General features: G+C 41.0%; 1 protein-coding gene and 1 long non-coding RNA gene across 9 annotated transcripts in view; one reads left to right on the forward strand and one right to left on the reverse strand.

Annotated features, from left to right (window-relative positions):
• The window catches only part of LOC137413498 (neurexin-1-like), a 1,626,023-nt gene that overhangs the window by 196,739 nt on the left and 1,406,764 nt on the right, over positions 1–22,520 (forward strand). The window lies entirely within an intron of this gene.
• The window catches only part of LOC137426603 (uncharacterized), an 83,903-nt gene that overhangs the window by 48,218 nt on the left and 13,165 nt on the right, over positions 1–22,520 (reverse strand). The window contains exon 2 of the long non-coding RNA XR_010984379.2: positions 7,835–7,987. This is a non-coding gene — a long non-coding RNA (uncharacterized LOC137426603). The remainder of the gene's footprint in view (positions 1–7,834; positions 7,988–22,520) is intronic.

Below are 22,520 nucleotides of genomic sequence, written 5' to 3' on the forward strand. Positions count from 1 at the left end.
AACGTAACACTATTTTACATATATAAATATATATATATATATTGTGGATTACTCTTGTTTAAGGTTTTGTAAAATGTTGTTGGTCTAACTTAGTTGGTTCTGTTTATGGAGAGACTGCAGGATTGAATGCCATTTGCTAAGTCACATGCATTCATCAGAATGATCTATGATCTAAGACTCTTTAATTCCTTGTAAAGTTCAGCTGAGATATATCTATGGACTCAGAGTTATATTATAGGTCTCCACATACTGATCAGCTTTTGAACAGTGTCAGGCTGATATGCAGATATATCGTACCTGTTTTTGTCTATTTTTGAGCCTGGATCCTAATGGATCGTGATGACATAACTTGAGACACCTGGGATTTCATCTCACAAGAGGAGTGTTAGAAAAAAGCCTATTTCGCTTGCCTGTCCTTAAACAAATTAGTGACTAAGCTGACTGGGATTGAATCTCTCAGGTCTTATGCAATGGAGCACCTTGGGAATTTTTTTCCCTGTTTAACCAACACCCTGATCACAGCTCCCATCCGTTTTGATGTGCATATGCTTAACTCATGATCTTCTCCATGATTATAAAGCTAGTTAAAAGTATTTGAGGGGTCACAAGATGAAATTCATCCCTCAGAGCGTATTAGCGAATATGCATTATTGAATTGTATCACACATTTTCAATGGGTCTGAACTGAAAAAAATAACTAAAATTGGTTTCTATTTTATTGAGGTGACAAGACATAGTGGACACCCTGTGTATACAAACATACATACATACATACATACATACATACATACATACATACATACATACAGGTGTCAAGGGTGTAAAGGATCTCGATCTTCACCGAAATCTAATCATTTCGTCTGTGTCATATACATACATACATACATACATACATGCTTGCCCATCCCTTGAGGTCTGAGGATGATGTCCATCCAGCAAAAGTGATGTTTGAAATAATGATGAAATGGATGATTCTGTCGATTAAAGAAGTCGATGGGCAGCAGTATAGATGACCTCGACGTTGATGTGCTTACAGATGACTGCTGGGAACGATGCGGGAGACACAGATGAGTCCACAGTGCATAAAGTCAAATGATGCTGTTGTCATTGGATGTAGTTGACTCGTTGATGCTCAATCCGTTGTCTGCAGTTTTTTTTTTTTTTTTTTAAATACTGAATCGAGGCTCGTGAAAGAGCTGACAACCACGAGGGAAAGACAGCACAGTGGGGACCACGATGGGAAGACAGCACAGGGGGACCGCGAGGGAAAGACAGCCCTCTTCGTAATGCTGCATTCTCTCATGTTCAAACTTCTTAACTCCTTATGTACGCATTGTCCTCCATGCAGTATGATGAGCAGTGGTTTATTACCAGGTGTCTATGCTTATTCCACACTTCTTCATGTGGCTTCAAGACATCTTTGAATTGTTTCCTTTGTCCAACGGGTTGTCTTTGCTTCGGTAATAGAGGACATATTTAGGTAGTCTTGAGTCTGGCATATAACACAGATAATCATGGCATATAACACAGATAATAATGGCATATAACAGATAATCATGGCATACAACACAGATGTCCATCACAGCTGGGCTTTCATTACTATGGACTCTTAAACTATATTAGCTCGTCAACGACGAAGATGAGATCAGCTGTTAAATCCATAACGATGGCCTTCAGGCCTTCCTTCCTTCCTTCAGTCAGGCAGTGGATCAATTAACATCTTTTTGTTTTGTCCCTACTCCTCCGAGGTCATGACGTCGATGCACAAAAACGAATGGAGCCCTTTTAAAAATTTCCATGAAGGTGGTGAGATAAATTAGCTAATTACCTCAAAATGTAATCTATGTCCATCACATATCGTGAGATTCCATCATCTTAAGAGATAATTGGGAATTCAATAAAAATGAATAGTCCTTAGTGGGACACTAATCTCCACTCATCTCCCGATGGAGGACGGTCATAGTTGTGGTGCATTAGGTGATTGAGTTTATTTTTAGTTTGATTCGACAGAAAATTATAGGCCTTTGGGGGCTGAAAGGCCTTATAACACGATTATATTCGCACAGTGAAAACTATGTATGATGAGCAGGTCCTGAATTGATGAAAAACGTTGCATTAGTTTATGTCCAGTGAAAGGGCCCTTAAAAACTTTTAGACCCTAAAGGGGTTGTAAAGGTTCTTAGTGTCCAAGGGGTCTAAAGGGTGTAAAGGTCTATTTGCCTATGGTCTATTTGCCTAGAGGAGTAAAGGGTCATAAAAGGACTAAAGGGGACTAAATTGCCTAATAGTGTAAATAATCTGCAGGTCAAAGGGGTCCAAAGGATCTGGATCTTCACCGAAATCTAATCATTTCGTCCGTGTCACATACCCAACCTCTCCACCAAATTTCATCCGAATTCGTTCACAACTTTTTGAGATATCCTGTTCACAGACAGAAAAACAGACAAACAAGAAATATGTTTGGCATAGTACGATACTTGCAAAATCCCTAAAATAAGTTGTTGGCCTATGTTGACCTCAAAAATAATTGATGGTTGAATTCAGTGTCCAGATATACAAATCCTCTTAAAATTTTAAGTCAATCTGATAAAAATTTAGGATTTTAGAAATCTAGCCTATGTTGACCTTTTGGAGTATGCTGACCTCAAAAATACTTGGTGATTGAATTCAGTGACCACATATGCAAACGCTCTTAAAATTTCAAGTCAATCGGATGAAAATTGAGGATTTTAGAAATCTAGCCTATGTTGACCTTTTGGAGTATGCTGACCTCAAAAATACTTGGTGATTGAATTCAGTGACCACATATGCAAACCCTCTTAAAATTTCAAGTCAATCGGATGAAAATTGAGGATTTTAGAAATCTAGCCTATGTTGACCTTTTGGAGTATGCTGACCTCAAAAATACTTGGTGATTGAATTCAGTGACCACATATGCAAACCCTCTTAAAATTTCAAGTCAATCGGATGAAAATTGAAGATTTTAGAAAGTTGGCCTACGTTGACCTTTTGGCTCATTTTAGTTGACCTAAAATATAATTGCTGATTGATTTCAGTGATGTGCAAATCCAGAAGATATGCAAATGCTCTTCAGATTTCAAGTCAATCGAATGAAAATTGAGGGTTTTAGAAATTTGACAAAGTTGGTGACCTTTGGCCTATGTTGACCTATTGACCTTTTGACCCCCAAAACAATAGGCGTCTTGCTTATGACCAACTCTACCATTTGATGATGTTTTGTGAAGATCGGTTGAAAATAGTGACATGTAGGTGACTGACATACAGACAGACAGACAAACAGATAGAATAACGCACAAGACCAACCAATATACTTGAAAAATGTTCGATTTTCGCAAGTAACAAGAAAGACGTTGTGCAGAGCACGATACTTGCAAAATCCACCCCCTCCCCAAAAAAGGTTGCCATGGATACATCAAAATGTCCATTTCATGAAGATTAAAATTGATGGTCTTAATCTAAGCACACGTTAATTGAATGGAAATTGATTATTATTCAGATGAAAATTGATTTTAGAAGTTTGACCTTGAATTGACTTTTTTGACCACAAAAGTAGTTGGTGATGCACTATGCAATTGCTCTTTAATTCACAGATTCATCGGATGAAAATTGATGACATTGGAAGTTTGACCTTTTGACCTCAAAAATAGTTGGTTTCCCAATTCAGTGAACCTGAAATCAAGTATGTATCTAAAATATCAATCAAATATGAACATGCAAATCATGTTCAACTTTCAAGTCAATCGGATGAAAAATGACGATTTAGTCAGGTTCACTATGTCAATAAATTATATGTCGTTCAAAATCATGGTAGATTAGCAAACCTATACATTTTTGGAAAGGTTATAGCATAAGGAAACTAAAAATCAATGTTTACATTTGGAGAGATACCTGTATGGCGGCCATTTTGGATTTTCAAAATGGCCACTAAAATACATATTTTGTTCTATTTCTGCCTCTAATTACCCTAAAAACTTTTAAAAATATACTAAACCTATATTTTCAGGGACAAGGAATCCAATGAAAGTATCAAATTAGTGCTATGGGGAATGGTAAGACACGAATCGTAGGTTTTGAATTGCAAAATACTGTCTTTATATTCACGATAAGTTGCATAATCAAATACATGTTATCATTTTGTACAGGCAGTTAATAACATCAAAATGTGTCACAATAATTCATATCACCAAACATACACAGGCAGTCAGCAAAATCATATATACACATGCAGTCAGTATAACTTCACATCTACACAGGCAGTCAATGACAAAATATACACAGGCAGTCAATGGCATCAAACATACACGATTACAGAATATGCCATTTAGAGTTCGTCATCACTGTCCTGTGTGTCGTATCCGACAATATAGTCCGCAACGTTTTCACAGTCCGTTCCACACAAGCAAAGGTCGGTCAAATTGATTGGCAAATCGAATTGGTCGAATGGTCGATCGAATCGAATTCGATGAATCGAATCGATCGAATTGGTCGAATGGTCGATCGAAGCGATTGGTCGAATGGTCGAATTGGTCGAATGGAATTGGTCGATTTGTCGAATTGGTCGAATCGAATTGGTCGGAATTGGCAAATGTAAACATTGATTTTCAGATTTTCCATGTAATAACGTTTCCAAAAATGTATAGGTTTGCTAATCTACCATGATTTTGAACGAAAAAACATAGTGAACCTGACAAATTTTAGGAATTTGACCTCAAGATGACCATTGACCTCAAAAGTGTTGACATTTAAAAGAGGGGCAGGGAAGGAACAAGCAGGGTGTATGAGGAAAGGGGCACAAATGTTAATTTTAGTGAAGAGTAAAGTAGTTTTGAGTGAGCAAAATGGAGAGGTCTGGGAAAGTTTATGAATATATTCTCAAAATTCTCTAAACTCTAAAGACTAAAGAGGAGTTTTTGAACTTAATGTGGATACAAATAGGAGGGATGTGATGAGGGGGCAGTAGTTGGTGTTAAATGAATGATTCTGGCAGCCCGAATGGTGGACTGATTAAATAAGAGAAAAATCAGACAACGGGAGACAAGAAAGAAGATTGCAATGGTGATTGTGGGAGGACTGGGAGGTCAGCAGGATGTGGGCAAGTGTGACAAGTACAGTTTGCGAGGCACGGCTGGACATCGAGTAATAATAAGCGACAGTACTCTAACAAGGCCTGGCTATGGGTTAAGGAGGATAGAAATGACACCATAGTTGCAGGGCTGGATGTAGCGGTGAATGGTGCTTGTTGAAAATGTAAAATAAATGGGAGGGTGAGAACTGACAGAGGAAGAGAAAATTAGAAGGTGGGAGAGAACTGACAGTGGAAGAGAAAAAAGTTTTATGTGTCGAGTTTGAGATGATGGGTCAGTATATAGTCCTGAGGCAGGCCGAAATTCTTTAAATCAATTTTGTGTAGAGGTTCTGGGTGGTGATATAATGGGTCGACTGATTTCATCACTCGCCCTTGCCCTTTGTTCCTTGAAGGGTCACTACCATTGTTGTGTGGATCAATACCAATGTTGTGTGGATCAATACCAATGCCGAAGACAAGCCACATTGGCTGCAGCAAAGCACAGCAAGGCCCAGTAGATAGTATGATCTATTCAAAAGTGGTAGATGAAGCTATGAGAGCAGATAAAGGTGCTCAGGTGAGTAGCGCAAATAGAGTAGGCCAGGTAGCAAAGGATAATGCCTGATGGAAGCTGATTAAGATGAGAAAGGTAGATGTGGCAGGTTTTTTGGAACCAGAAAATGTGTAGTTGTGATGTTATGAAAGCAAATGCTGACAGGATAGTGCAGTGGTAGCACACTTGCCCTTGAGCTGTATAAACAAATGTAAAATAAACAAAAATCCTTTGAGATTTTTCTTTTAGGCCTTTCTCTTTTGCTCTGTCAATGGCGGTAAATTCCAGAATTAAATTTTTTATGACTTTCACCATTTTAATTTTATTTAGATTGAATTATATACTTGAACATGAGAACACAAATCGCCTTCTTATCACGCCCAAAAATCTTCAGTTTTGCAATACTTAGACATGTTAAATAAGGTGGTGTATAAGACTGTTTCAATAGCGCTAACTTCCGAAATTAAAAAAACCAAACTTTAAAATCATAATGTGGGACGACGAGGGAGCTACCTACTCCTGCGAAGAAGAGCCAGGTTTAGGCTCATCCTCCTGCGGAGATGCAACTTTCTTCTTAAAGAAAGCATCGAGGTTCACTGCCCAGCCTGATTTTTCTTCGCCCTGATGATCTCATCATAACAGTAAACAGCGTTCATCATAGAACACTTCACTCTGGTGCTGCGCCTAATATCTGGGTCATTGTTACCTGCGCTTGCGAAGCAAAAGCGAGGTTAAGTGATTGGTTGTGTATGAGTGTACGTGTCTGCATTTTTAAAAGTTATTTTCTCGGCATCCGTTGGTCCGATTGACATGACATGTTCACCATAGCATGCGTCGACTCATGTATATTTTTAGTGATAATTATGACGTCGTAAGTCACGTGGTATGGGCACCATCTTGGAAAACCGAAAAACTTTGGATCTCTATATGTGACTGGCTCTGGCAAAAGCAGACACTTGGGGGCAAAAATCAAAATTGAGATTTTGATATCATCTGATTCCCCATGCTTTTCGCTTTCATTTGATATATACATTATGTTAATTGGATGAAAATTGACGAAGTTATAGTATTTTAATGACGATTATATTTTCGTTTAAACAACGGACATAATTAGGTTCAAAGTTCACAATACAGTTCACACGCACAAACAATGTGCACACGTGGAGCTTTTCATTCATACCAAACATGTATGTCGGGGATCTCCTTCGAATTACCATGTAGGGCTCGTAGTAAATCATCGAAATTTCGCGATCTTCGTGACTTTCTGAGCACATTTTGAGAATGACATGTTAGATTCTTCGTCGAATTTCACAACTTTTCTGTTCTTTCTTGGAAAAATGTTTGGTGCATAATAATCTAGAGAAGTTACTCTTTCCATATGAAAATCTCAATTTGGTCCCTGTGGTCATATTTTGACTCTCTTCGGCTTTTTCTCGCGAAGAGAAATGCCCCCAAGTGTCTGCTTTTGCCAGAGCCAGTCACTTATCTCAGAAACCGCTATATGGAAAAAATTGAAATGTAACTCATTGTAAATAACTCCACATGGGGAATAAGCGTCCGATCAGTTTGAAAGTTATTTAGTGTGATCTATGCAACAACTAAATTGGAGAATGCAAATTTATGATGTCATCGGTCACGTGGTCTGGCAGCCATATTGGATCAGATTTTAAAAACTTTAAAAAGCTGGATCGCACCAAGTCAACTGTGCATGTGCATCCCGAGACCTGAGAGGATTCATTGATATTTTCGATACAACTGTTCCGTACCGTCGGACCGTACCGTCGGATCAGTTTACAGTTGGTTTGGGACAGAGGTACCATATATATCACGACTCTCCTCTATGGAGTATCCATATGTGAAGCCAATATGAAGAGACCACTCTCTGTGGTTAACGCCACACTTACAAGATCGTAAACGAATTTTTCATTGGACACAAAGACATCAACTTTGTGATTCAATCTCAATGCGGCTCGTACCTTTCCACAACCTATTATATTCCCCACCGATAATACAATGCCTTCGGTGAAGACTCCTTCAGGTGGAACACAAACAAATGCATGATTCGGTGTTAAATTATTATCAAACGCCTCAAACAGAAAGTTGTACGATGAATGGGGAAAGTGAAATATGGGGGGCGAGTGAGGGGGGGGGGTGGATTTTAGGAGCCGTGGGCTGATGTGATTTAGGAGCCTCACCACAATCCACCCGCCACATGTGAGGGTGGATTTTAGGAGAGTCGTGGGCTGATGCCGCCTGGTTCAGTTGCAGAATCAAAGTCGAGGTTTGACAAAAACCTCTCCACCTTGTGAGGAGAGAATGACACAGTGTCCAGGAGCAACTGGGTTCGACTGGGAAAGGTGGGCACAGAGAGAGATAGGTGGGTAAACAAGGCGGGACACAAGATTTTGAGGCAAACACAGAGTTGAGGCATTCAGGTTTTTCACGTGCGGTGTCAGATGTGTAGCCGTTTAAGATAAGGGAAGGGATGGAGGGGAACAAACACCAGAAACAGATTTGACCAGACGCCACCAGGATTTGGAGAAGGGAGACAGGTTTGAGAGTTCAGTCTTGAGAGTAGAGAGATATTGTTTCCTGGCTCCCCTAAGGGTAGACACACACTTGTTCTGAGCTTTGTGAAAGGAAATGAGATTGCCTTCAGTTGGATTAGCCTTCCATGAGGTGAAGGCAAGTTGCTTCATGGCAACTGCCTCACCGCAAGCTTCAGTGTACCATGGACGGGAGGAAGGGTATGACACTATGACAACTGAAGACAAGATGGGATAAATCTGTGCATGAGAGAGAGCAGTTTACTTTGGAAGAATTCCCAGGAAGAGTTGATGTCAGAGGCAGTAGAGATGGGACACCAGTTCAAATGATTGATGGCTGCTTGAAGACTGTGCCAGTCAGCCTGAGTGAAATGCCAGACTCGTCGGTGCTGAGGAGGCTTTCTGAGAATGGCCAGAGAGATGTCCACTTTAAGAAGGAAATGATCAGAAGAGCCGATTGGAGCAAAATAGCAGCATACATTTGCAGGGAATTTAGAAGAGAAGATACTCCATTGACTGAGATCCCGGTCAGGAAATTGGCAGATTGTGTCAGTCACAGTGAGTCGCAGAAGTCCTTTGCTGAGGTGCCATGGCTGGTGTGAGAGAAACCCACACCCAGCCACCTGGCATGATGACAGTTGAAGTCGCCACATATGAGGAAGAGAGAGTTGGGATGAGTGGATAGAAGTTGGTCCATGTTGTCAGACAGGGAGATGTAAATGGAGTCATCACTGTTTGGAGGACGGTACAACACACATCTGAACAAAAGGTGGGAGCGGAGAGGAAGCCGCAGCCAGAGGTACTCCTGGGGGTGGGGTGGAGAGAGGGCAGTGCAAGCAACCCCACCATTATGTCTGGTTTGTCATAAGCAACCTGTATGGATAGATCAATCAGGTTTGAGCAAAGGCCCTGGATGTTTGAGGTCCATACCGTTAAGGAAGAGGGAGGGGGATCATCGGGTACAGGACGTGGATCAGAGAAAGGAGAAAGGGTTAAATGAGTATGGAGGAAACTAGAATTGGAAAGGTGAGTATCAGCTGGCGATGGAAGGAAGAGATGGAAGAAATGGAGATAAAGGGGAGGGCGAGACAACAAGCACGTGTCAGCGAGGAGAGAAGGAAATAATAATTATATATATATATATCTATATTTTTTGGATATAAAACTCTAGACAAAGGGTGGATGTTCGGGGAAGTTAGGGGGAGAAGAGAAAATCTAAGAAATAAGCCTCATATATGATTAGCCTCATTTATGCCTCCTTCATACCACAACTACGTAGAGAGAGGTAGCATGAGGAACTAGTTTTGCTGGTGAAGGCTATTGCCGATATGCGTCTGCAGACAGGTATAACAATGGATGAAATCAACAGGACAGGACGTTAATCGAAGTATGCTAACCACCGTTGGAACCAACGATAAGCTGACATTTCTTACCATATTTTCCCTTGTTCGGACAAAGGGTTAATGCCTAGAATGTCAGCTTCTTATTCCCTCCCACTCCATCAACGTCCGGTGGATTTCATCCATATGTAGCCAACTGCCCTTTTATGAGTGAAACTACTCCATTTTGTAGTGCCATTGCTCGCACTTCTGAAACTAAAACACAATATATACTGTTTTCAACCTAATATAAACTTTATTTAAAAATGTATTTATATAGTTTTTGAGTCTAAACTTTGGTCTTTTTTTGAAAATTGCTCAAACTGTCAGGTTGCTGTATTCTCTGTAGAGTGTGGAGGCACCTTCAATGTGTCTGCCGTGATTGATCAGAGGCAAATATTTGGTTTCCCTCATACATCGTCATATGAACCCATGAAAACACGCAATATTTTCTCTGTTAACAGGAACTGAAGAAACTTGCTTGGGCAAAAATGACAAATTGTGCACACATATACAGAATCATGAAAATAGGGATTGTAAAAACTGCATCTAAGCATCAAACTTTACACAGCCATAAACAGTAGCTTCAATGTGAAAAACAATATCGTCAACACATGTTCTTGACAAAGTCATATATAAAGGCAAATAAGCATGCTTTTTTCATAGGCCGTAACATTCGTTATCTCATTCTATCTCGCCAAGAAAACGAGTTTTGTTACTCATGTCATGGAACTACCTACTTGAAATGGGGGTATTCTGTATGATTTTGGAATGCTGAATCCGAAAATGAATGCTGCCATTGTGGTAAAGTGGCACATAGGCCTCCACATGCCATTTAAAGGAGCATGGTACTCATTTGTATGAATCGAGAAAGGAATCAGATATTTTGATAACATATGTCACTTTTATTGCAATCTCAAGTGAATGGGCACGGGACAGAATGAATGGTTTCATCATGTCAAGATAGTGCACACAGGCCTACAAATCTCCCTTAAAGGTGTAATATCATCATGCATTGAAAAGATAGAGAAACTGAGAATGAATATAACTCTTCATGGTGAATGTTTACAATATATTGATCGCAAAACAAAAATATTTTATTGAAGCGTCTGGCACACCACCCTTCTCACCAAACTTTCCTCTTGTGGTATCCATGGAAATCTCCACACTTGGTTGGCGGACTTCCTCTCCTGTCGTAGTCAACGTGTGGCTTTAAATAGATTTCTCTCATCTCCCCTTCCTGTCCAGGCTGGAGTTCCTCAAGGCAGTGTTCTGGGCCCTGTGCTTTTTCTGGTCTTCATCAATTATCTGTCTGACTCTGGAAAATCCTCTCTATCTTTTTGCTGATGACTCCACTCCCTGCTGCTCCATATGTCAACCCTCATATTGGCAGGCAGTGGCCTCTTCACTCTCTGCAGACCTGGACAAAATAACAAATGGGTCAAACAAGTGGAACATGTCTTTCAATCCTGACAAATCTTACACTCTCACTTTGTCTCTCCGAAAACACCGTCCGGACAACTCTTCCATCTACTTTCTCAACAATCCCCTCGAAGAAGTTCTGTCACTCAAGCTTTTGGGTTTCAATATATGCCATTATCTTTCTTCGGAAAACCACATTTCCAAGCTGGCCACCAAAGACAGTCGCTGACTGGGCATGCTCTGTCGTGCGAAGTCCTTTCTGGGCACACCTGAGCTCCTCACCACATACAAAGCTTTCATCCACAGCTCAATGGAATACTGCTCTCCCCTCTGGGCTGGTGCTCCTGCCTCACACCTAACTCAGCTTCACGCTGTAGAATCCAAAGCTTTCAGAATCATTGGTGTCTCCTTTCCTTTCACTCGCTCACCACAGGAATCCTTTCACTCACTCACCACAGGCATGTTGGCGGACTTTTTCTTCTACCGACTCCTCTCCGGCCTTGCTCCCCCAGCTCTGTCTGTGCTCTGTCCCTCAAATATTCCTGCAGGATTTACGTCGCAAAGTTGGCTCTTTCTCTTTTCTACAGATATTACTTCGGTTTTTGCTCTCAAGAACTTGCTGCCTGTATGCCTCCACCATTAGCGAAACCACGGATTACTCGACAAGCCACTACATCTCATGATTATTGTGTGGCCATTGGCAACTCAAGGGTGGGCCGTTATGATGTTTGTTTCTTCCCCTCCACTGCCAAACTCTGGAACTCTTTACCTTCACATGTCTTTCCAAACACTTATGATCTGCCCCTTTTCAAAAAGCAGATTCTCTGCTTTCTCAAAAACTCTTAGACTATTCTCTCCTTCTTTACTTTTCTATCAATGCAGCTCTTTTATTTAGGCCTAGCCTCGATGAGGACGACATAGTCTGTGCCTGGAGCCTTCTACATTAAAAAACAAAATTAAAAGGATGCACAACATCTGCCAGAAACCCTCTTCTGGTGAAACTGCCAAAATCAAGACTATCTGCTCACCTTCACTCTTTCATTCCTCTTTTTTTCCCCACCTCTGGAACAAACGCCCACACTCTCTTCAATCCCACTCCTTCCTCCAGGTCCTTAAAACAGCTGCTCACCACCATCTCATATCTTCCCCCATCCAAAACCATTCCGTTTTTCTTTCCTGAAACTCCTAGTCATTAGTGTCCATTTGTTTTATACCGACCAGCCCCCTTCCCCAGCCCTCTCCCTTCGACAGATCTACCGATGTCTCTGTTCTCTACTGTTGATGTGCTTCCCTCCTTCTCCGCCTTGTCTCCCGCTCCCTTTATTATAGTTTCACTAGTTTCACTTTTAGGTGTCCGAATATGTTTTTTGTGTTTTAATGTGTTAGCTCTTACACGAGCCCGACTTTGTATACAAAATAAAAAAAGCCGTCACCCAGGTCTATAACTGTCTCTCAGGTGCCGTATTATAGGTGCAGTATCCAAACCTGTCAATAAGAATATGCAGAGCTAACCATTTATTAGCAGATAACACCGGATTCACCCCGGACTTATCACTGAATCATAATACACCCTCTCTCAATTCATCCGCATGCAATAGCACTCCATAAAATCGACGAAAAACAATTCTGAAGTGAACGATCGATGGAATGCGAAACCGAATGGTCCACATTTGGTTTCACATTCGCATGGATGCGTCATAATCCTGGTTTCATTGCGACGTACAATGGCTGACTCCACACACCGCCATTTTGATTCCTATGCCGTTCAGGCCGAACATATCGTCGAACCTGTCATATATCACAATCGCCATGCTCCACCTTTATGTTTTTCATCCAGTGTGAAACACAAACAAACCGATTGTTAAAATGACCATCAAATATCTAAAGCATAGACATTACTGATCTTCCAATGACACAGTATGTATAGGCCTTAGGCTTCATGCCTTCATGCTTCACCATCAGGCTGCTTCAGACAAATTAGCCCAGGTTTCTTCATACAGGAGCGTTGTTTTCGTAATAATAATAGCGTTAATACTAACAATATAGTAAATATAATCATAACACTGCAATCCCTTTGTTGTTATTACAAAGTTTCTATATTGAAGCAGTGTGTGGTTGGTTCATTGTTGACTCGAAACATAGAATAAACCATTGTCTCAATGCAATGTCTTCACTTACCATGGTGACAGACTTAGAGACTTAGAGTACTTCAAAAATAATTAAATAACTTGCATTATTTGCCGACTGGTATTCCCATCCAGTCCTCTTCAACTAACTTTCATTGAAATGGATGCGTCAACCAACAACTGTATTCCTGTAATTAACAACTAAGTTCAACTAACTTCTTCAAGACTGCTAGACTTTCGGTCTTGTTTTTTCTTTGAGTGCATACCCATATAGTTGCCCCACCACCCACCACCCCCACTTCTGCACCGACACGCCCACCCCCAGCATTGAGCACACTAGCGCTCCACTTGAACTGTTTTGGATACTGGCAAAGGTGGCATTGTCGGCATTGCTAATTTTCTCTTCCCCGTGGGGTTTGGCTGTGCTCCAGCCTTTAAATATTGAACCACAAGCGAGGAAGCAGCACCTTCAATTTTTTAGTCCTTGGTATGAATCGGCCATTGGTGGAATTTAACCGCTAATCTCTCAGACTCAGAGCAGGCATTCTGACCATTATTCCAACGAGTCTGGTTAAAATTAAACAGTACAAAAAATGTTGAATGAACATGGTACCTATCAAATATCTGAACCATAGCAAAGAATGACTACTTTATTGTGACAAGTTCATTCTTAGACGTGCAGCTGTAAGTCACTCAGACGCTTTTCTAGACTAGCCGGGACACAAGTTCCATAAGATGCTAAATGAATTAGAGTATCATGTCTGTCCGTCTGTCTGTTCGTCCGTCTGTTCCCAGGTACTGCAAAAACGGCTGAACCGATCGCAACAAAATTTTGGGTGGGTAATCCTGGGATCTCCTGGAGTAAAATAGGCTCTATTGTTTTTTCCAAAATTTTTCCAATTTTCAAATTTTTCCAATTTTCCAGTTTTTTAAAACACGATGGAATAATATTTACCGATATGAACAGTGATGTGGCTTTTATTGGTACCTATCAAATATCGCTGTGATGTGATGTGCCTATCAAATTTCGCTCTTTCACGAGCCTCGATCTTGTATACCAAAAAAAAAAAAAAATTCTACAAATACTGTTTAGATTTTGATGATCTGCATGTACATGTGATATGATTTAACGGATGTTTACATAAATCATTTAAAATAAAATAAAAAGCGTTCAATTTCCGATATTTTGCCTTTGGCTTTTATTGGTACCTATCAAATATCGCTGTGATGTGATGTGCCTATCAAATTTCGCTCTTTCACGAGCCTCGATCTTGTATACCAAAAAAAAAAAAAAATTCTACAAATACTGTTTAGATTTTGATGATCTGCGTGTGATAAGATTTAACGGATGTTTACATAAATCATTTAAAATAAAATAAAAAGCGTTCAATTTCCGATATTTTGCCTTTGGCTTTTATTGGTACCTATCAAATATCGCTGTGATGTGATGTGCCTATCAAATTTCGCTCTTTCACGAGCCTCGATCTTGTATACCAAAGAAGAAAAAAAAATTCTACAAATACTGTTTAGATTTTGATGATCTGCGTGTGATAAGATTTAACGGATGTTTACATAAATCATTTAAAATAAAATAAAAAGCGTTCAATTTCCGATATTTTGCCTTTGGCTTTTATTGGTACCTATCAAATATCGCTGTGATGTGATGTGCCTATCAAATTTCGCTCTTTCACGAGCCTCGATCTTGTATACCAAAGAAGAAAAAAAAATTCTACAAATACTGTTTAGATTTTGATGATCTGCGTGTGATAAGATTTAACGGATGTTTACATAAATCATTTAAAATAAAATAAAAAGCGTTCAATTTCCGATATTTTGCCTTTGGCTTTTATTGGTACCTATCAAATATCGCTGTGATGTGATGTGCCTATCAAATTTCGCTCTTTCACGAGCCTCGATCTTGTATACCAAAGAAGAAAAAAAAATTCTACAAATACTGTTTAGATTTTGATGATCTGCGTGTGATAAGATTTAACGGATGTTTACATAAATCATTTAAAATAAAATAAAAAGCGTTCAATTTCCGATATTTTGCCTTTGGCTTTTATTGGTACCTATCAAATATCGCTGTGATGTGATGTGCCTATCAAATTTCGCTCTTTCACGAGCCTCGATCTTGTATACCAAAGAAGAAAAAAAAATTCTACAAATACTGTTTAGATTTTGATGATCTGCGTGTGATAAGATTTAACGGATGTTTACATAAATCATTTAAAATAAAATAAAAAGCGTTCAATTTCCGATATTTTGCCTTTGGCTTTTATTGGTACCTATCAAATATCGCTGTGATGTGATGTGCCTATCAAATTTCGCTCTTTCACGAGCCTCGATCTTGTATACTAAAGAAGAAAAAAAAATTCTACAAATACTGTTTAGATTTTGATGATCTGCGTGTGATAAGATTTAACGGATGTTTACATAAATCATTTAAAATAAAATAAAAAGCGTTCAATTTCCGATATTTTGCCTTTTCATTTGGGCCTCCCAATTGAAGCCCGTAGGGTGGGTACCGTTGCTATTTTAATATAAATTGAAAAAGGTCAATACAAAACAAACCTGTTATAAATGATAAAATTACACTACTCACAATAAGTTCGGGATATTGGCAGGTTCTTCGGTGTGGTTGATTTTGTGTATTAATTATGTTGAAAAAAGTTGTTGGTCCTAATTCTATGGTTATTAATGTGTGAAAAAACACAGCATTCTTGATTTCAATACTATAACCCTAACCCTAACCCTAACCCTAACCCCTATAAAAAAAATAAACTCACACCCACAATATCCCTAACATATTGTGAGTAGTGAACCTTAACCTCCATCATACAGTTACAATATGAGGAAAAGCTATATCAGTGCAAACTTTCCTCACTCTCGTGCAGCCATGCTACATTGTAGTTCTGGGCTTTCTATTAAGTGGCAGTGACTGCGCTTTCTAGATTGAGCACACTGCACTGTGTTATCTGCTTCGGTGCAGCCAGAATGCCAGCAGTTCTGCTTTTCCCAGTGAGACTGATTTGGACATGTTTATAATGTGAGTTCTCCTGCAAGGAAGTTTGACACACGAGGAGGCCATTAGGCCTATCAAAGCCTGCACTATTTTTTTTTTTACCAACGTACGCTCGTTTGTCCGTGCTCTATCCTTTTTAATGTCCGTGCTCTATTTGTTTTCACCCCTGTCTGTCTGTTTGTCTGTCTGTTTGTGAACAAGATATCTCAAAAAGTTGTGGATGGATTTGGACGAAACTTGGTGGACAGGTTGTGTGTGTGAGAAGGACGAATCTATTTGATTTTGGTGAGGATCTGAATATGGATTTGGATATGAGAGTTATTTAATTTTTAAGTGATTCTTCACCATTGAGAGATCGGGCGAAAGGCGATATTTTATGATATTTTATGAAAACATGAAACTGTATTTCAAAAAGTTATGGACGAGTTTTGACTAAATTTGGTGGAGGAGTTGGATTGGTAACAAGAACAAGCCGATTAGACTTTGGTTCCGGTCCGAATCCCGATCCGGCCTATCAGTGGGATAAAAATATAAAAAAAAACACCTTTAGAGGCCATTTTTCCCCGCAAAGCGGGGGTTGGCCTTTTTCGGGAACCGTGGTTGTTGTTGTTTTTCGGTCCCCTTTTTGAAGCAATGTTTTACGGCCGGATGCCCTTCCTGACGCCAACCCTTTCTGCCGCCTTTAACGACAAACAGGGATTTACCAGTGAACTGGTACTCAATTAGCCGACCTCGGAAGGATGACAGGCTGAGTCAACCCCCCTGGTGTTAATTCAGCGATCGACCGGGATTCGAACCCAGGATCCTGGGATCCTAAGCCAGCACCCTAGCCGCTAGCCCAACACCAGGGTTTGTCAACAAACCAACAACAAATCAAACAAACCCAACACCAGGCCCAACACCAGTGGGATGCAACACATAAACTGTTCAGCCTGGTTTGTGTTTGTGATATAGTTGGTTTGTGATTTCTGTATTTTATATGATGGTGGTTCAAGTTTATCAGACTTTTAAAATATTGCATTTACAATTTTATGCTGGCATAAGGGGACATTAAGCATACGAAATTTCACAAGATGATCTGGTTTGTCAACATGACCCTTTTACTTTGACATGTCATGCTTCATGGAGCAACCTTTAATGTTTATGCAGGGTTGTGCAATTGAACACGCACAGTTTCTTACAATCAGCAAAGCATGCAGATCTTCAGAAAATCTAGGAGGCATCCGACCCACAGATTTCCTTGGATCCTTCGCTCATTCTTCATGTGATGTTCTCAAAATGTTCTGCAAATAAGTTGTGCAACTCGGACATTAAAGACTGTGCAATACACCATGACTAGTCTCTAGTGGGGTGATAAAGCAGCGGTGCAGCAATTCTTGCAGTGCACAGGCCCAGGTAACATATCAGAAGCTACTCAACATTAATCAGCCGCAGTATTCCTGGGTCATATCGAAACAAACAATCTACACAAGCACAGCCTGATATTGGTGAATAGGATGTTGCACATTGTGAACAACAGATAGCAGTGGGTCGTGTAATTGTGTGTGCAGCATACGAGTTTCTTTGAATAATTTCCAACATAAACTATTCACAATGCCAATAGGCCTGCAGCCAAGGACCCAAAATTTTGAGATACCCCGACCTATGGTATAACTAAGCAACTGTGATTTGGAATTGTGGCCTGATATCTGCTGATTTCAAAAAAATATGTTGGAGTTGTAACCCCCTCCTGCAAAATATATATTTTTGAAACGTTTCCATGGGAACTCAAAATTAACAAAATATCATACTGGCGCAGCATAAAATCCATGTCAATGGAGTGATAAAACGTAGTGCGAAAGCACTGGAGCAATTTGCATAAGATTCACATAACTGAAGTGGCGAGCATGGATTTCCATCATCTTCTATATATATATACCAAAAAAAAAAAAAGTGTGTGTGTGTGTGTCCTTCATAACTCGAAAACCATGAAACCCAGCATCTCGAAACTTTGCATGGAAAGGGAAAATATACTTAAATCTGATATCCATGTTAAACACAATGTCTCGAAGTCGTAACGTGACGCCATTACAGCTCTTCATAATAACAAGAAGTTCATGATAAAACCTGCTGACAAAGGTGGTGCGGTTGTTGTATGGAGACGTGACCTGTATGAACAGGAAGCAATGCGCCAGCTTTCAGATGGTGATTCTTATATACCTGTTCAATCAAATCCCACTTTGGAGCAACAAGGTATCTACACTATAAGAGAGCCATTTGTGTGTGTGTGTGTGTGTGTGTGTGTGTGTGTGTGTGTGTGTGTGTGTGTGTGTGTGTGTGTGTGTGTGTGTCCGTCTGTCTGTTGCCATTTTTCTCAGAGATGGCTGAACGGATCTTCGTCAAACTTTCAGGCGTTTGTCAGTCAGTGCTGAGGAGGTTTTTTTTTTTTTTTAGCAAAACTTAGGGGGATTCTTTTAGGGGGATAAAAAAAAAGTCGCTCAATATTACATAAACCTTTTTGATTAATGACAGTTATATACAAGTACACATACGCATAAATAAATACAAAACAATTACCAGACATTTCAACACAAATAAAATCAAACAAATCAGATTCAAACAATTCCGGAAGCAGTCGAAGTTGGTGGTATTTCTTCTTCTTCTCCTTCCTCTTCTTCTTCTTGAATGTTATCAAACTAACTCAGAAACGTGATCAACGGCACATTCACCAGCATATATTCAATGAAAAGCATTTAATTCCACCTCGAAGGTGACACCAGTACAGTATTTACCACACGGAGAATGTAAAAATACCAGTACAGTATTTATTATTTACAGTATTATTGATTATTTACAGTATTTACAGTATTTATTATTTATTATTACAGTACATATTGTCACGCGGACCCTTCGGTTAACACCAGGGCTCGCGGATGGACCAGAACGGATTTACTTGAGGCGACGACCAAACACGGATTCGGCTATAAAACGCGGGAGGAAGAAGGAAAGTGGAAGCTGTGGCAAAAGCGCGTACCTGTGGAAGGCGAACCGACGGCAGCTTCGATCCTGCAGGGAAATTAATGAACTCATGAGCGACAAGATTAGAAGGTACAAAAATAAAGATTTATTCACGGAACCCGAAACAATGAAACGCGACGGTAATCAAATAAAGGTCCTAAATTGGGATCCCACACACCTCACTTCAGAAACGAGACACAGGAAGGAATTACCAAAAGAAAAACGTTTGTTATGTAATTGTGAATGTGGTGCATCCTTATCTGTCCTGTCGTCTTGCGTCTCCGAGCTCCGCTGCACACCACGAGGCCCCTCGCTCCAGCACCACAGCACCGCGAAGGCCCGAGCCAACGCCCACTCCAGGCTCCTCGTCGACCGCCCACGAGGTCCGTGCACCACTCTAAGCTCCAGAAGCGCCGATCGCACATGAGGCCCAAAAGCACCGCTCCAAGCACCACGCAGATGGCGAGCCAAGACCACCAGCCAGGACCTCTCAAGACCAAGAGGAAAAGTGCAGAGAGCACAAGACAGCCAGGGAGGGACGTGCGCAAGAGGCAGCGAAGAATCCAAAAGCTATAACTCGAGCAAGAGCTGGACGTGCAAGAGGGCCAGAGGGATGTGCTGCGCAAGAGAGAACTCGATGTGCAAGAGAGAAAATGTCGTTTGGCGCACCCTGATATAACCTCCCCGGTGACGTCAGCCTTGGCGCGCCACCAACCAGTGCCTTCCACCGAACGCTCCAGCTTCGCACCTCCCGCACTCGTTGGCTGGAGGTTCGCGCCTACCGCGCTGACCAATCACAGGCCTGTAGCGTGGTGATAGCTCGAGCCACTCGATGTGGCTAGGCCTGCCGGAGGTGTAGCTGGCTGCGGCCCATGCGGCGGTGCCCCGAACTGGCCTCTTGCCTGTTCTCTTCCGAAGTCCTTGTCAGGGAAGGGAATTATTTAATGTTGTACTAAGGGCCTGTCTAAGTGTTTATGTTGGTGTGCATTGCCATAAGGGACAAAGGTTTGATTACCAGGTGTGACACTCAGGGGTTTTATCTTAATCCCTACACTATCTAACACTCAAACATCTTGGTATGTTCACAGGTATACTCTTACCCGACAACCCGGACTAACATAGAACTTATTACAGGTAGATTCCCTATCGCGACAGACGAAGCATGTTACCTATTCAGATCTACCTGACTCGATATTGCTTTACCCTAACGACATAGCAATATTTACCACACGGAAAAAGGTCGATTTTTTTTTTGGGGTGGGGGGAGGGGTTAAAAAAAACGCTCTATAGTGCCAAAGCCTTTTAAATTAATGACATCAAACAAATCATATTCAATCAAGCAATTCCACAAGCGATCGAAGTTGTTGGTAAGTCTTCTTCTTCACCCCGAACGTCATCAAACTTAACTCAGAAATGTGATCTACGGTACATTCAGCAGCATATATTCAACAAAAAGGTAAAATGATGATTTGACATTTGTGATGCATTCTGATTTGGATGCAATTGATTTTCCATTATATTTACCCTTATTTCAAATATGTTAATGTTTCTTTTTCGCTTCAGCAACGCTGGGTACTCCAGCTATAAACACTTATATACTTTACTCGGGATACAAATTCAAATACAACCTTGTCTGGGGGGTAACATAGGCTATGTGGCCGCGGCCTCATGTGGAGGTGTGGGGGACGTAAATTCCCAGGAATCCCCGGAAGAGGAGCGTAAATTTTCGATGTAAATGTGTACCATCTAGTGACACCTGGTGTTGGTGGTGGAGGGTATTACAATTTCCTTTTTTACCTTGGCAACACTAACGTTAAAGCACGCCTCGCACAGGTAAATTTTTCCTCCCTCCCTTTCCCCCTCCCCCCACCCCCCCAAAACGGAGGGGCCTGTCAAAGCCACCCACTCCCCTTCCCCAAAAAGATGTCTATGTAGTATATGTTCCCCTCCCTCACCCCCCCCCCCCTTCCACTCCCTTTCTCTCCCCCACTCCCTTTCTCTCCCCCTCCTGCCCCTCCCCTCTAATCCCCCTCCCCCACTGGCAACGCGGCGTACTTTGGCTAGTTTCTAAAATGGGGAAATATTTCATCAAAAAAGGTTATTTGCCCTCCATTGCTGTGAATCTTATCCGGGATAATCCCAATTGTGGCATTTTTATTTGCTTCCCAACATTAATAAACTTGATACACCAGGCTGCCTATTATATCTACCTGCAATTGCCCCACTGAACTTATCAGCAAGTATCTCGATTGAATTTTGACACCTTTGGCCACTTCACTACCCACCTATGTGAATGATACCTCCCATGCGATTCGTCTTTTCAGTCCTTTTCGTTTTCAGGAAGGAGGAAATAGTCATTTCCTTTTCACCATGGACATTTCTTCTTCTATATATGTAAAAGAAAGTTTTTGTTTGTTACTTGGCGGAAAAGATTCCGGCAAGTATGTTGATCGGTTGGTTTGTTACTTGCCAGAAAAGATTCCAGCAAGTATGTTGATCGGTTGGTTTGTTACTTGCCGGAAAAGATTCCGGCAAGTATGTTGATCGGTTGGTTTGTTACTTGCCGGAAAAGATTCCGGCAAGTATGTTGATCGGTTGGTTTGTTACTTGCCGGAAAAGATTCCGGCAAGTATGTTGATCGGTTGGTTTGTTACTTGCCGGAAAAGATTCCGGCAAGTATGTTGATCGGTTGGTTTGTTACTTGCCGGAAAAGATTCCGGCAAGTATGTTGATCGGTTGGTTTGTTACTTGCCGGAAAAGATTCCGGCAAGTATGTTGATCGGTTGGTTTGTTACTTGCCGGAAAAGATTCCGGCAAGTATGTTGATCGGTTGGTTTGTTACTTGCCGGAAAAGATTCCGGAAAGTATGTTGATCGGTTGGTTTGTTACTTGCCGGAAAAGATTCCGGCAAGTATGTTGATCGGTTGGTTTGTTACTTGCCGGAACAAATTCCGGCAAGTATGGTGGTTGGTCGGTTTGTTACTTGCCGGAAAAGATTCGCCGATTTTTCATCTGTCTCTCTGTCTGTCTGTTTGTCTGTTTTTATTTGTTTTTTTTTGGATACTGAATCGAGGCTCGTGAAAGAGCTAACATTTATTTCACAAACAAATCAACCAGACAAACAAAATATACAAAAAGAGGGAGCGGAAGACAAGATGGGGAGAGAAGGGGAAGCACACAACCACAACATTTGAGAGCAGGGAGAAGTGTGGGAGGGAGAGGGCTTGGGGGGAGGAGGCGTGGGAATGGGGGGGGGGGGGGGGGGGGTGAGAGGTATAAAACACAAGGGGACCGAAATTAGCGGGGGTAGAAAAGATCAAGGTTTTGGATGGGGGAGGATAAGAGATGGTGGTGAACAGCTGTTTTAAAGACCTGGAGGGTGGAGT

The sequence above is a fragment of the Myxine glutinosa genome, chromosome 5, assembly GCF_964187855.1.
Source record: "Myxine glutinosa chromosome 5, kmMyxGlut1.1, whole genome shotgun sequence".
In the NCBI taxonomy this organism is placed as follows: domain Eukaryota; kingdom Metazoa; phylum Chordata; class Myxini; order Myxiniformes; family Myxinidae; genus Myxine; species Myxine glutinosa.